The sequence below is a fragment of the Ranitomeya variabilis genome, chromosome 7 (genome assembly GCF_051348905.1).
Source record: "Ranitomeya variabilis isolate aRanVar5 chromosome 7, aRanVar5.hap1, whole genome shotgun sequence".
In the NCBI taxonomy this organism is placed as follows: Eukaryota; Metazoa; Chordata; class Amphibia; order Anura; family Dendrobatidae; genus Ranitomeya; species Ranitomeya variabilis.
The window spans coordinates 124,846,835-124,863,500 of NC_135238.1; the positions used below are offsets into that span (position 1 = coordinate 124,846,835).

General features: G+C 42.6%; 1 protein-coding gene across 1 annotated transcript in view; it reads left to right on the top strand.

Moving 5' to 3' along the window:
• The window catches only part of C7H2orf80 (chromosome 7 C2orf80 homolog), a 513,500-nt gene that overhangs the window by 496,010 nt on the left and 824 nt on the right, over positions 1-16,666 (top strand). The window lies entirely within an intron of this gene.

Sequence of the window (16,666 nt, forward strand, 5' to 3'; positions counted from 1 at the left end):
GGAGCCGTGTGTGTATGAGGTGTATGGAGCAGAGCTGTGTGTGTTCGAGGTGTAAGGAGCGGAGCTGTGTGTGTATGAGGTGTATGGAGCGGAGCCGTGTGTATGAGGTGTATGGAGCGGAGCCATGTGTGCAACGTGTACTGAGCGGAGCTGGGTGTGTACAAGGTGTATGGAGCAGAGCCATGTGTGTACGAGGTGTAAGGAGCGGACCCAGGGGTGTACGAGGTGTACGGAGCAGAGCCGTGTGTGAAAGGTGTATGGAGCGGAGGCTTGTGTGTACAAAATGTATGGAGTGCAGCCGTGTGTGTATGAGGTGTACAGAGTGGAGCCGTGTGTCCAAGGTGTACGGAGCGGAGCCACATGTGTAGGAGTAACAATGTGTGGCCATTATACTGTATGCAATATCATGTGTGGCCATTATACAGTATATGGAGCATAATGTGTCGCCATTATACAGTATGGAGCATCATGTGTGGCTACTATACAGTATTGAGCATCATGTGGGGCCATTATACAGTATTGAGCATCATGTGGGGCCATTACACAGTATTGAGCATCATGTGTAGCCAATATACAGTATTGAGCATCATGTGTGGCCAGTATACTGTATGGAGCATCATGTGTGGCCAATATACAGTATTGAGCATCATGTGTGGTCAGTATACAGTATGGAGCATCATATGTGGCCAATATACAGTATTGAGCATCATGTGTGGCCATTATACAGCATGGAGCATCATGTGTGGCCAATATACAGTATTGAGCATCATGTGTGGCCATTATACAGTATGGAGCACTGTGTGGCCATTATACAGAATTGAGCATCATGTGTGGCCATTATACAGCATGGAGCATCATGTGGGGCCATTAAACAGAATGAAGCACTGTGTGACAATTATACAGCATTGAGCATCATCAGCTGCATAGCAAACAAGGGAGCTAGGTGAAAAAGAGCCAAGACCGGCCTCTAGCGATTAAGTTGGCTACTACTGCGCACCACTGCTGGCCTCTAGCTTTTACTTTGTCCATGTTGCCTCCTCCTGCTACTCCACCATCTTCTCTTCCGGTCATAAGGTATGGGTCATCTGTGAGCGCTTTTGGCGTTTTCACCCTGCTGCTGCTCGCCTGTCTGTGGTGCAGCATCACTTCTGCCTTCCTGCTTCCCACCTCAGATGCAACATACCTACAAGGTAAGGGCAGCAGAGTTAATGACATACTAGAAAGGTGCAATGATGCAATGGGGGATGATGAGGTCCTAGACCCCATATGGAGTCAAGGCCATCTGATTGGCATGAGCAGTTTGGAGGAAGAAGTGGTCGTCACTCTGCCATAGCTGCTCAGTAAAAGAGGAAGCAGCATGTGAAGGCACTACGGGCAGCCCCTATCCAGTACATCAGCTGTTACTGGCCACCGCACTGATGATCTCAGCACACCAAAGCCAGCTCAAAGGAGCTCACTGACAATACACAGGTGGTTTGCATGCTGTGCCATCAGAGACTGATGCGAGTCATAAATGTTCTTAAACTGAGCACCACCTGCATAATGCATCATCTCAATGCAAAGCACAAGCTGCAGTGAAGTACGCACCTGAAAAAACAGAAAAGATCTGAGCCTCCTCCTGCTCCCTTTTCTGCTGCAGTCCCGGCCTCTTCCTCTCCTTCCTGAACAACAGGGTCAACTGGCTCCCCGCAAAGAGGATGATACAACCACCACTTGCAGTGTCACTGAGCATCTCCACACCATACTATTGAAGCGATCAGCTGTACTTCCTCCGACACTGGATCTCATATGCTACATGTGGAGGATGGATTTGGATGTTTCCCTGTCCATTTTTCCTCCTCCTCCACTTCCTCCAACACCTCCTTATCCAGTCAGCGTAACACTTGCAACAAGAACTTCAGCACAGCCGAGGTAAACTACAGCAGGTGATTTTAAAACTCACGTGTTTGTGGGAATAGTCCTACACCACACAGGAGCTGTGGATGGGGATCAAACGACAGACAGATGGTTGGTGCCTCAAGTCAGGCCTGGTGGTGTGCGATAATGGGCGAAATCTTGAAGCAGCTCTGGGCTTAGATGGTTTGACGCTTATCTCTTGCTTGGCACAGCGTCTAATCAACACTCCAATATTGCTAAAGTTCTGTCTTCTTCACTAACTCCATGTGAAGGACTAGGCCACAAAATGTCTTCATTTTTTTGTGTCTACAGGGTTCTAGTAAGGAAATTAAGTAGTAGTTTTGGGCAAAAAAGTGTTGGCTGTACGAATTTATCTTAGCCATATTGAGGTTTACAAAAGACTTTGAAAAAATCTATTTCTGTGAGACCGGTGGTGTAAAATTGCATCCCGGATTGTGCCACAAAATCAGGTCGGTGCACACTGATTGGTGCTATCAATGTCATCGTCCAATAGCACCAATCAGAGCTGGCCCTGGTGACACCAGGGTTGCCAGGCTCCAGCCTATGATCGATGCTCTTATACCACCGATCGTAGACTGGACATAAGTTTTTCAGGCAATTTAATTGCCTGAAATACTGAAAACGCTGTGATGTCAATTCTAAACAGTCAATCACAGCAATCATAGTTGCATGGTGCTTTGTCACCTCCCCCTGGGACAATGACTCCAGGTACCCTGCTGTGAGAATCAGCAGGCACCTTAATGCGATCATAGCAACAGCGGTTGTGGTGCCACATTTTAGCGATGATGTATCCAGTACTTCCAAGATCAGTTAGTACCTACCAACCATGATGTACTGGGTACATCCAAGATTGGGAAGGGAATAACTTCTAAATCTTCAAATTGGACACATTGTCTGAGCTTGCACTTTACGCCTTGAAGGTGCTGGCCTGCTCTGCGGAAAGTCTACTGTTGGAATGTGTGTTTAACATGGCAGGAGGTGTGACCACAGACAGGCACATGTGCCTGTCCACAGCCAATGTTGGCATGCTCACATTCATTAAAATGAGCAAGGCATAGAGCGGGCAGGACTTGTCCATTTTTCGGGGCTAAATATAGAAGTATGTCAGATGTACCCAGCTATTGTTACATAGTTACATAGTTATTAAGGTTGAAGGAAGACTGTAAGTCCATCTAGTTCAACCCATAGCCTAACCTAACATGCCCTAACATGTTGATCCAGAGGAAGGCAAAAAAAACCCATGTGGCAAAGAGTAACTCCACCATGGGGAAAAAAATTCCTTCCCGACTCCACATACGGCAATCAGACTAGTTCCCTGGATCAATGCCTTATCAAGGAATCTAGTGTATATACCCTGTAACATTATACTTTTCCAGAAAGGTATCCAGTCCCCTCTTAAATTTAATTAATGAATCACTCATTACAACATCATACGGCAGAGAGTTCCATAGTCTCACTGCTCTTACAGTAAAGAATCCGCGTCTGTTATTATGCTTAAACCTTCTTTCCTCCAGACGTAGAGGATGCCCCCTTGTCCCTGTCTCAGGTCTATGATTAAAAAGATCATCAGAAAGGTCTTTGTACTGTCCCCTCATATATTTATACATTAAAATAAGATCACCCCTTAGTCTTCGTTTTTCCAAACTAAATAGCCCCAAGTGTAATAACCTATCTTGGTATTGCAGACCCCCCAGTCCTCTAATAACCTTGGTCGCTCTTCTCTGCACCCGCTCCAGTTCAGCTATGTCTTTCTTATACACCGGAGACCAGAACTGTGCACAGTATTCTAAGTGTGGTCGAACTAGTGACTTGTATAGAGGTAAAATTATGTTCTCCTCATGAGCATCTATGCCTCTTTTAATACATCCCATTATTTTATTTGCCTTTGTAGCAGCTGCCTGACACTGGCCACTGAATATGAGTTTGTCATCCACCCATATACCCAGGTCTTTTTCATTGACGGTTTTGCCCAGAGTTTTAGAATTAAGCACATAGTTATACATCTTATTACTTCTACCCAAGTGCATGACCTTACATTTATCCCCATTAAAGATCATTTGCCATTTATCAGCCCAAGCTTCTAGTTTACATAAATCATCCTGTAATATAAAATTGTCCTCCCCTGTATTGATTACCCTGCAGAGTTTAGTGTCATCTGCAAATATTGAAATTCTACTCTGAATGCCCCCTACAAGGTCATTAATAAATATGTTAAAAAGAAGAGGGCCCAATACTGACCCCTGTGGTACCCCACTGCTAACCGCAACCCAGTCCGAGTGTGCTCCATTAATAACCACCCTTTGTTTCCTATCCCTGAGCCAGCTCTCAACCCACTTACACATATTTTCCCCTATCCCCATTACTCTCATTTTATGTAACAACCTTTTGTGTGGCACCGTATCAAAAGCTTTGGAAAAGTCCATATACACTACGTCCACTGGGTTCCCTTGATCCAGTCCGGAACTTACCTCTTCATAGAAGCTGATCAAATTAGTCTGACATGAACGGTCCCTAGTAAACCCGTGCTGATACTGGGTCATAAGGTTATTCCTCTTCAGATACTCCAGTATAGTATCCCTTAGAATGCCCTCCAGGATTTTACCCACAGTAGAGGTTAAGCTTACTGGCCTATAATTACCGAGTTCCGTTTTTGCCCCTTTTTTGAATATTGGCACCACATTTGCTATACGCCAGTCCTGTGGTACAGACCCTGTTATTATGGAGTCTTTAAAGATTAAAAATAATGGTCTATCAATGACTGTACTTAGTTCCTGCAGTACTCGGGGGTGTATCCTATCCGGGCCCGGAGATTTGTCAATTTTTGTAATTTTTAGACGCCGCCGTACTTCCTGCTGGGTTAAGCAGGTAACATTAAATTGGGAATTATTATCACTAGTCATATTGGCTGCCATGGGATTTTCTTTTGTAAATACTGATGAAAAAAAGTCATTTAGCATATTGGCTTTTTCCTCATCCTCATCCACCATTTCCCCCAGATTATTTTTAAGGGGGCCAACACTGTCATTTTTTAGTTTCTTACTATTTATATAGTTAAAGAATATTTTGGGATTATTTTTACTCTCTCTGGCAATGAGTCTCTCTGTCTCAATCTTTGCTGCCTTGATTTGCTTTTTACAGAATTTATTTAATTTTCTGTATTTATTTAATGCCTCCTCACTACCTACTTCCTTTAATTCTCTAAATGCTTTCTTTTTGTCCCTTATTGCGCCCCTTACAGCTCTATTTAGCCATATTGGTTTCCTCCTATTTCTACTATGTTTATTCCCATACGGTATATACTGTGCACAGGTCCTATCCAGGATGCTAATAAACGTCTCCCATTTTCTTTGTGTATTTTTGTGTCTCAGGATATCGTCCCAGTTAATTGCACCAAGATCCTCTCTCATCCGTTGAAAATTTGCCCTCCTGAAGTTTAGTGTCCTTGTCACCCCCCTACTACCCATCTTATTAAAGGTTACATGAAAACTTATTATTTTGTGATCACTATTCCCCAAGTGACCCCCAACCCTTATATTTGATATGCGGTCTGGCCTGTTGGTTAATATTAGGTCTAGCAGTGCCCTCCTCCTTGTTGGGTCCTGAACCAGTTGTGAAAGGTAATTGTCTCTCATAGTTGTCAAAAACCGATTACCTTTGCTGGAACTGCAGGTTTCTGTTCCCCAATCTATTTCAGGGTAGTTGAAGTCCTCCATAATAATGACTTCTCCTTGAGTCGCAGCTTCATCTATTTGCTTTATGAGGATATTCTCCATTGCTTCCTTTATTTTTGGAGATTTATAACAAATCCCTATCAGTAATTTATTATTTTTTCCCCCTCCCCTTATCTCCACCCACAGGGACTCTACATTTTCATTAAATTCACCTATATTATCACGCAGGATGGGTTTTAAGGAAGATTTTACATATAGACACACCCCTCCCCCTCGCTTATCTGTACGGTCATTTCTGAACAGGCTATAGCCCTGCAAGTTAACAGCCCAGTCATGGCTCTCATCCAGCCACGTCTCAGATATCCCCACCATGTCATAATTATGCTCCAACAACATTAGTTCTAATTCATCCATTTTGTTGGCGAGGCTTCTGGCATTAGTATACATGCACTTGATGTTACTCTCTGTACCTCTATTCTTTCTTAAATTACTAACTGTTCTAACCCCACCCCCCATACCACCGCCACCCCCAACTTCCTTATTTGTGCCCAGGTCTCTATCTGCACTATCTTCCCCTCCTATAAAATGAATACCCTCCCCCCCAATCCCTAGTTTAAACACTCCTCCAACCTTCTAACCATTTTCTCCCCCAGCACAGCTGCACCTTCCCCATTGAGGTGCAGCCCGTCCCTAGCGTAGAGCCTGTAGCCAACTGAGAAGTCGGCCCAGTTCTGCAGGAACCCAAACCCCTCCTTCCTACACCAATTCTTGAGCCACTTATTAACCTCCCTAATCTCCCGTTGACTCTCTGGCGTGGCACAAACTGTTAGACTCCACCGCAGTTTGTTTGTTCTATTTTCCATTCACAATGTTTAGGGGCCTGCCCAAAATTTAAAAAAGGGTGTTTTGCAAAGTACACCCACACAGGCTGCTTTGCAGAGTACCCAAAAGAGGCTTTTTTCAGAGTTCTCCCACAGAGACACATGCAGAGTAGGGATGAGCAAACCCAAACGGATCCGATACCGAACCCCAAACACAGATTGTTTAATGTACATCCGGTTTTCTGTTCAGGTTTGCCAGTATAATAAAGCTTGTTGAAAGGCTGTAGCATAGCCAATCAACAAGCTTTCAGACTGTGGGGACCTCTGGAGCCATCACAGCGATGACAGGTATTGGCATGGCTGTGACTGACCAGCATAGAATGTGACCCAGCCTGTATAAAGGCTGGGACAGGAGTGATGGCGCCCTTATGCTCTCATTAGAGTATGGCAATGTTCCTTAGCTTCGATCCTCAAGAGCCTTCAATAGATCATGTTTTCAGGATTTCCTTAGTATTGCATGGCTGATGGAATTTTTACCTGTCCAGTTGATGCAATTATTATCTGTGCAATACTAAAGAAATCCTGAAAACATGACCTGTTGGTGGCTATTGAGGACCATTGGTGGGGAACACTGGTGTAGGGATAGAATGCAGCTGGAAAGAGGGTCAGATTCTGTGCCTTTAAACCACTGTGTGTATTCTGCCCCCTGCCAGTGGGAATACTGTGCCAAAAAGTCGTTGTGTGTACTCTGCCTCCCGCCTGTGGGACTACTGTGCTTTACGCTGCTTTGTGTACGCTGCACCTTCCACCTGTGGGAATGCTGTGTCTTTAAGCCGCTCTGTGTTTTCTAATAGTTCTTGAAATGATTTTCCTAAACCTGTGTATATTGTACAGTAGTCTAGGAAATAAACAAATCTCATCAGCCATCTAGTTGCCATTTATAAGCCAAAGAAATAATTTTTTCGGGACCGCTGTGTGTGTGTGCAGTAGTCTGGGAAATAGATAATTGGCATGAGCCATCTTGCTGCCATTTATAGGCCAAATAAATAATTTTCCTAACCTGGTGTGTGTTTTATAGTAGACTGGGAACTAAATAATAATGTATAATTTATATGCTGAAGAAATATTTTTTTCAGGACCGCTGTTTGTTTTCTAGCAGTGTTGCAGAAAAATAGTTGCCATCAGCCAGCTTTTAGACATTTATAGGCTAAAGAAATTTTTTTTCAGGACCGCTGTGTGTTTTCTAGTAGTGTGGCAAATAAATAATTATCAGCCATCTTGTTGCTAATTATAGGCAAGAGAAATATTTTTTCGGTACCGGTCTTTTCTAATAGTGTGGCAAATATATAATTGGCATCAGCGATCTTGTTGCCATTATTGGACCAAATAAATTATTATCCTAACCCGCTGTGTGTTTTATAGTAGTCTGGGAAATAACAGTGGCATTAGCCAGCTCATTGCCATTTATAAGCCAAATAAATAATTTTTCAGGGCCGCTGTGTGTTTTTAAGTAGTGTTGTAAATAAATAAATCTACTCTTCCACCTCTTTTTGGATTAGTGTTTAGAAAAAAACACTTCTAAAGATGAGGAGAGCATCAAATATTAGATGTGCATGTTGCTGTGGTGGTGCTTGTTTAGCTGCTGATGGTGGCGGTGTAGCTGATGCAGGGAGAGGATGTGGTTGTTCTGTACCTGCTATGTGCAAAAATATAAGACCTTCCTCCGAATACTGCTGCACAAATGATGAGGCCACAAGATGTTGTAGATTGGATGGTTGAGAGTGGCTAAGAGTGGCTCCAGTTCCTTTAGTTATCTTCTACCCAATCCATTGCAGAAAATGCACAGTTGGCACCTGAGTACCATGGTCATCTGGCTTCCACCTCACCTCCTTGCAAATCAGCCAATCAGTCTGAGCAACAAGTTATGCAGCAGACTCTTCTGCTTTTTAATGACTCCACCTGCTGTGCTTCCATGGCCCATCCACCTGTCCCTGCCCCATAAGTCGAACAGACTGAGTGCACTAATGCCTAATGACATGTTATGTTGGAGGATGAATACATGTAAGGGCTAGTGCACATGGTCAGTGGACCATCACACGTCATTTTTTATTCATAATAGAGCGCCCATCAACATTAAGGGCAACGTACCACTTTATTAGATAACATTTCACTGTATTGGTAACCAAACATAAAGGATGATCCCAAAAGTAGTACTTTAAGGCTATGTGCACACTTTGCGGGGTCCTCTGCGGGTTCTCCCGCAGCGGATTTGATAAATCTGCAGGGCAAAACTGCTGCGGTTATCCCTGCAGATTTATCGCGGTTTGTTTTGCGGTTTCCGCTGCGGGTTTGCTACTATTGATGCTGCATATGCAGCAATATGCAGCATCAATAGTAATGTTAAAAATAATTTAAAAAAAATGGTTTAAACTCACCCTCGGACGTCCCGATCTCCTCGGCGCTGCACGCGGCGGTCTGGTTCCAAAGATGCTGTGCGAGAAGGACCTTTGTGACGTCACGGTCATGTGACCGCGACGTCACTGCAGGTCCTGCTCGCACACCAACCCTGAGACCGGACGGCCGCGAGCAGCGCTGAGAGGTGAGTATATCATTATTTTTTAATTTTATTTCTTTTTTTTTACACAAATATGGTTCCCAGGGCCTGGAGGAGAGTCTCCTCTCCTCCACCCGGGTACAATCTGCACATGATCCACTTACTTCCCGCATCGTGGGCATTAGCCCCATGCGGGAAGTAAGCGGATCAATGCATTCCTATGTGTGCAGAATCGCAGCGATTCTGCACAAAGAAGTGACATGCTGCGGAATGTAAACCGCTGCGTTTCTGCGCGGTTTTTCCCACAGCATGTGCACAGCGGATTGCGGTTTCCATAGGGTTTACATGTAAATGTAGACGCAATGGAAACTGCTGCGGACCCGCAGCTGCAGAAACGCTGCGGATCCGCGGTAAAACCCGCAAAGTGTGAACATGGCCTAACCCCTTCATGACTCAGCTTTTTTCGGTTTTGCCTTTTTATTTTTCGATCCCCTCCTTCCCAGAGCCATAACTTTTTTACTTTTCCGTCAATATGGCCATGTGAGGGCTTGTTTATTGTAGGACAAGTTGTACTTTTGAACAACATCATTGGTTTTAGTATGTCGTGTACTAGAAAACAAGAAAAAAATTCCAAGTGCGGTGAAATTGCAAAAAAAGTGCTATCTCACGCTTGTTTTTTGTTTGGCTTTTTTGCTAGGTTCACTAAATGTTAAAACTGACCACCATTTTGATTCTCCAGGTCAGTATGAGTTCATAGACACCAAACATGTCTAAGTTATTTTTTATCTAAGTGGTAAAAAAAAAATTCCAAACTTTGCTAAAACAAAATACAAAAATTGTGCAATTTTCGATACCTGTAGCGTCATAATCTGGGGTCAGGTGAGAGCTTATTTTTTGCATGCCGAGCTGACTTTTTTAATGATACCATTTTGGTGCACATACATTCTTTTGATCACCCGGAATTCCATTTTAATGCAATGTCGCGGCGACCAAAAAACGTAATTCTGGCGTTTCAATTTTTTTCTCGCTATGCTGTTTAGCGATCAGGTTAATCCTTTCTTTTTTTATAGATCAGGCAATTCTGAACGCGGCGATACCAAATGTGTGTATATTTGATTTTTTTAAATTGTTTTATTTTGAATGGGGCGAAAGGCGGGTGATTTAAACTTTTATAATTTTTTTATTTTTTCATATTTTTTAAAACTTTTTTTAACTTTTGCCATGCTTCAATAGTCTCCATGGGAGGCTAGAAGCTGACATAGCCTGACCGGCTCTGCTACATAGGAGTGATGCTCAGATCGCTCCTATGTAGTAGCATTGCAGCATTGATATGAGCGCCGACCACAGGGTGGCGCTCACAGCAATATGGCATCAACAACCATAGAGGTCTTCAATAGGCCTCTGGTTGTCATGCCGATGCATCGCTGACCCCTGATCATGCGCACATTTCCGGCCCGATGGCTGGAAGCGCTAGTTAAATGCCGCTGTCAGAGTTTGACAGCGGCATTTAACTAATTAATAACGGTGGGTGGATCGCGATTCCACCCGTCGCTATTGCGGGCACATGTCAGCTGTACAAAACAGCTGACATGTCCTGTCTTCGATGCGAGCTCACCGTCGGAGCCCGCATCAAAGCAGGGGATCTGACCTTGGACGTATTATCCCATCCGAGGTCAGAAAGGGGTTAAGGTAAAATGTTACTTTATTGATAAACAAAACAAAACATTCATGATAAGAAGGGTACTAGTTCCTATTACAGAGGGACTTCCTTGCCATAGGGTATTCCAATACATTGGCCACATTAAAAATTAAATAAAAGCCACTTTGTAATTGAAATAGGGTACGGACTCTGATAATGCGACTTTAATACAATGTAACTGTGTGGGAATCAGTAATCCAGCCTCACAAATACATGGTATGTTTGTCAACAAGGAAGCAGCTATTAGTACATTTTCTGGTTGTTGGGCAAATCTCTGTTTGTCCCTATGTGTCTATATAAGCTGAGTCATGTAGTGACATTGCTCAAAAGTGGTAAATATCAGAAAGGTTGTATGTACCTGATGTCAGCCACGTGGAAATCCCTCGGCGTCCCTCTGACCCCCTTTTTCACACTGACACTAACCCTGACTCAATTCAGCAAAAAGTACTGTAGTAGATACCAGTTACTGCAGTATACTTTCACTGTGCTTAATATAGTCCTACCAACTAATTTAAAATTATATTTTTTATTCATTTTTCACATACACAATCAAAAACGTACAAGCGGAGGCTGGCCACTGATGTGCATCAATGATCAGTGCTCGACAGCTGTAGGGTGCTCGCTCGAATGCGATGCAGAAAGGGGATAAAAAAATAGACAAGAAATAAAAAGTTCTTACCAAGAGCGAGCACGGGTGCCAATCAGTGATGTTTGTCTGATCAGCAGCTCGGTGACTGCAGGATGCACACATGGTAGTGAAAAGTGAAGGGGGGACAGACCGGATGGAAAAAAGTGGGAAAAGGTGGGAGAGGGGGAATGAGGTAGATTAGAAAAGATCAGGGATCAAGAACGAATCAGGGAAGGATCAGGAACATCTTTCTACTGCAACAGCAGCACCAGGAGTGATGGCACGGGCTTGACAAATCCTGTTATCCCTATCCCTATTCATGCATAGTTGCCTGCTTTTAACACTCATTTTTTTCAAGGGACACGCTTCGGACTGGGTCGCGGTTAGCAGTGGGGTACCACAGGGGTCAGTATTGGGCCCTCTTCTTTTTAACATATTTATTAATGACCTTGTAGGGGGCATTCAGAGCAGAATTTCAATATTTGCAGATGGCACTAAACTCTGCAGGGTAATCAATACAGAGGAGGACAATTTTATATTACAGGATGATTTATGTAAACTAGAAGCTTGGGCTGATAAATGGCAAATGAGCTTTAATGGGGATAAATGTAAGGTCATGCACTTGGGTAGAAGTAATAAGATGTATAACTATGTGCTTAATTCTAAAACTCTGGGCAAAACCGTCAATGAAAAAGACCTGGGTGTATGGGTGGATGACAAACTCATATTCAGTGGCCAGTGTCAGGCAGCTGCTACAAAGGCAAATAAAATGATGGGATGTATTAAAAGAGGCAAAGATGCTCATGAGGAGAACATAATTTTACCTCTATACAAGTCACTAGTTCGACCACACTTAGAATACTGTGCACAGTTCTGGTCTCCGGTGTATAAGAAAGACATAGCTGAACTAGAGCGGGTGCAGAGAAGAGCGACCAAGGTTATTAGAGGACTGGGGGGTCTGCAATACCAAGATAGGTTATTACACTTGGGGCTGTTTAGTTTGGAAAAATGAAGACTATGGGGTGATCTTATTTTAATGTGTAAATATATGAGGGAACAGTATGAAGACCTTTCTGATGATCTTTTTAATCATAGACCTGAGACAGGGACTTGGGGGCATCCTCTACGTCTGGAGGAAAGAAGGTTTAAGCATAATAACAGACGCGGGTTCTATACTGTAAGAGCAGTGAGACTATGGAACTCTCTGCCGTATGATGTTGTAATGAGTGATTCATTACTTAAATTTAAGAGGGAACTGGATGCCTTTCTTGAAAAGTATAATGTTACAGGGTATATATACTAGATTCCTTGATAGGACGTTGATCCAGGGAACTAGTCTGATTGCCGTATGTAGAGTTGGGAAGGAATTTTTTTCCCCAAAGTGGAGCTTACTATTTGCCACATGGGTTTTTTTTTGCCTTCCTCTGGATCAACATGTTAGGGCATGTTAGGTTAGGCTATGGGTTGAACTAGATGGACTTAAAGTCTTCCTTCAACCTTAATAACTATGTTACTATGTTACTATGTTACTATGTTAGAAGGGGCAATACACGGTGTTAAGAAATGGGGTATGTGAACTTTTGATCAGGGTTATTTGAATGTTTTGGGTTGTCATTATGATTTAAAAAGAGAAAATGCAGAAGTTTGACAATAAATGGCTCAACCAAACCACTAACCATGAGTGGAGAAAAAGTTTTGGTCTTATCATTCTATTCACTGAAAAAAGGCCAAGAAAGCAAAAATTCTGCCTGAGTATGTAAACTTTTGAGCACTACCATATGTGTTGATGCCACTTATCCTGTCTTCCCCTAATTTGAGGTGTTTTGGCAACTTTTGGGCCCCCCTGAATGTGTTGTCTATCCATTTGATTTTCCTCCCATTGAATTCAATAGGGTTCAGATAACTTCAGCGAACTGTTGTATGAACTGTTTGGTGAACATCAGGAAGTTCACCGATCCTAGCCGAACCAAACCTTAAAGGATTCGCTCATCGTGGGGCAATCAATGGACGCATAGAATGAGGTGTCGGCATGCTAGCGTGTAGTTAATACCACAGTCAATGATTGACAGCAGCAATCAAAGGGTTTACTGCGGCATTCGGAGCTCAGTTCAGCTGTTACATGCAGATGCTGGCTATGTAACATAGCCGCCTCCTGCTGAGTGTTGAGTGGGTTGAACTCCTGAGCCTGTTCCATACATTCATACTTGTACAGTTACAACACACATCAGGGGTTAAATGTGACAAATAAGCAAATATAGAAGAAATAGAGTGAAGGACAACTACATTTTCACAGCACTCAGTATTCCATCTTCATATATATTTACCTTGTAATGTCTTCAGATCCTGTTCCGTCCAGATGTGTCCGGATCCCAGAATTCCAAGCAGCGGAAGTTCACCGACCGCCATATTGGGACACTCAAGTGTTGGGTATCTCAATATGGAAACTGATTTTGGTACCAGCCTCTTGCATGGTACTACCAGCAGAATAACTTTGCACCCCCCACACACATACTGTATGTGCCATACACAGCCTCTTGCACGGTACCACCAGCGGAACACAGTCGCGAACAAGCCACCGCCGGGATCAGCCAAATGATTCACTGACCACTGCCATCTTTGTACAAAGATGGCGGCGGTCTGATTTACTGCACCTGCATGAATTCCGAGCAGGCACAGTGAATCATTTGGCTGATCCCGGCGGCAGATGCGCAACGTGTCAACAGGAAGAGGATGCCGGTCACATTAAAGGGGTTTTGCCATGAACAGAAGTTCATTTAAAAAATTGTCTGTGTCTGACCATGTACGGAGCATACCACATCTCCTGGGCAGGGGAGGAAGAAAAAGACAATACTGACATTACAGCAGGGGATCACAGAGGATTAATTTTGTCAGGTAAAATATTTCACTGACTGTTTTTAAACAGTATTTTACCTCACAAAATTTATCCTCTGCGATCTCCTGCTGTAATGTCAGTATTGTCTTTTGCTTCCTCCCCTGCGAAGGAGCTGTGGTATGTTCTGTACAAGGTCAGACACAGACAATTTTTAAAATGAACATTCTTTTGTGGGAAAACCCCCTTTAAAAAGCAAATATCAATGCCAACATGGCTCCTCCTAAAAAGTACGCCAATGATAATGAAAGGAAAGCAGCAAAGGCACAATGTCGAAGACAAAAACAGGCAGACTTGGTGGCACGTGTTTTTAAAATTAAACTTGATACCCTATTAGCAGCACAGGGGTGAGAGAGACAGAGCACAGGGGGGAGACAGCTCAAACGGTCAATACATGAGGGGAGAACACAGCACAGGAAAGAGAAAGACAGCAGACAAGGGGGATAGCACATGGGGTAGACAGGTCGAAGAAGAGAGGACAGATGGAAGAAGTCAGCACATGGGGAAAGAGAGAGTGGATAGGTGGGTGAGCACATGGGAGGGAGAAATTCTCAATGCTGAAAAGCCTGCCCCCATTGTGACATTACCGCCCTCCCGATGCGATAGCGTCGGGCCTCCATCTAGTATATACATATTTGTTTTTCCAACAAATTTTATTGATTTTATAAATTTAATAGAGGTGAAGGGTAAAGGGTAAGGAAAAAAAGGGTGAAAAGAAAAGACAGGCATACATGTATATACTGTAGCTTACACAAACAGAAAACGACTGTAGCTTACTCAAACAGATTAGATGTAGCTCAGTATCAAACCCAATATAACTGTCGCTTCTCAATAAAAAAGTAAGTACGTTGCATGATGTATATAAGGGCCTGTCCTGTCTGGAATCACCTAAAGATGATCCTAGGACTTTGTGGGGGCAAAGTACGGTTCATTTACAAGCCACAATTGAGGAATAAGTGGGAAACCGCTTTTCTAGGAACTTGAATAATAAAATTACCTACTTCAATAAATGTTGATTGTAGTACTTTTCACTTGGGACGTAGGTTTGATTTGGACATAGAAAGGAGACCAGAAGAGCCCATGGAGGAAACTATGCCGGCACATTTCAGGAAGTCAACTCCTTCCGATGGAGAAGAAATAGTAATCAGTTTAGATGCAAATTTAATTTGTAGTGTAGAGAACTGAGTCCAATTGTAGGGTATTCTGGCTTTTAGAAGCTCTCATGTGGTGGATTGAAATAATTTCCGCTTTTGCAGAGTTTCTTTAGATAGGTCTTTAAAAAAGGTTAAATGACTATACGGAGAAGATTGGAATCTTGGCTCTTTTAATATACCCAGTAGTGTGTTTCTTACCCAGTTGGGGTAAAATGAGACAATAACATCTGTAGCAACATCAGATGGAAGAGCAGATGGCCTGCGCACTCTAAAGGCCTTTTCAATTAGGTTTTCCCCTTTGGTGTTAGGAATTAGATGAGAAATTAGCGAAGAAATGTAATCCCTTAACTGGAAGTTTTTGACCGACTTCGGAATCCCTCTGATCTTCACATTGTTTTTCCTTTTGAAGTCTTCCAAATTAGCTTGACTGTTTCTGAAGGAAGTAATATCCTTCTGGATGGTTTCCAATGAATCTGAGATTGTAGGGAGATTCTGCGTTCCTTTAGTGTGTGAAGTCTCGTAAATTTTGTATGAGGAATTAATTCTTTCTGTGACATCGGAAGACTTGTTAGATGCCCCTTTAATATTTGAGAGTGTAGCATCAGCTATGTGTGAAAAAGTACTGTATCTTTAAAAAGTTTCTTGATGAAAGTCTCTGATGCCTTAGCTATATTCAAATGCATGGAATCAACAAATTCTGTTTAGCTTTCAGAAGATATTTTTGAGTTATCATCTTTAATAGAATCTTTTCTTAGAATATTCACTGATAATAAAAGGGCATTGCACATGTTGATCATGAAATTTTCTGATGGATGATCCTCAGTGGCTCGCATATTGTCTATTAATGAATTATGAGAAGCGCATTGCCCTTCTAGTTCTCTTTGTACCAATTTTCCAGAATCATTTTTTTGTGGAAATTCTCCTATGGTTTCGGAATTTTCACAACTTTTTGAATCTTCTGAGGAAGGAAATGAATATGAATATAAGGATGAGATATCATCGGGATCCATGTCGTCGAATGGATTACCACCTATATAGCCAAAAGAATCCATCTCTTCAAAAAATTCCTCAGAGTGAATACTCTCCAAAGGTCCAAATAAGTTGAGGGACCCATTTGATTGATCTGAATTATTTTCTAAATCTTCATGAGATAAAATATATTTGTCTTTGGAGAAGGTATTTATTGTTTCTTTAGCATATTTAGGAGAGCAGGAAGTTACATTGGGAAACATCCCTTTAATTTTCTCCAAATTGTAGTCTCTGGTAATATGTATGGAATTAGAAAGGGTATCTTCTCCTGGTAAATAACCAAGTTGCAAACTTACATCATTC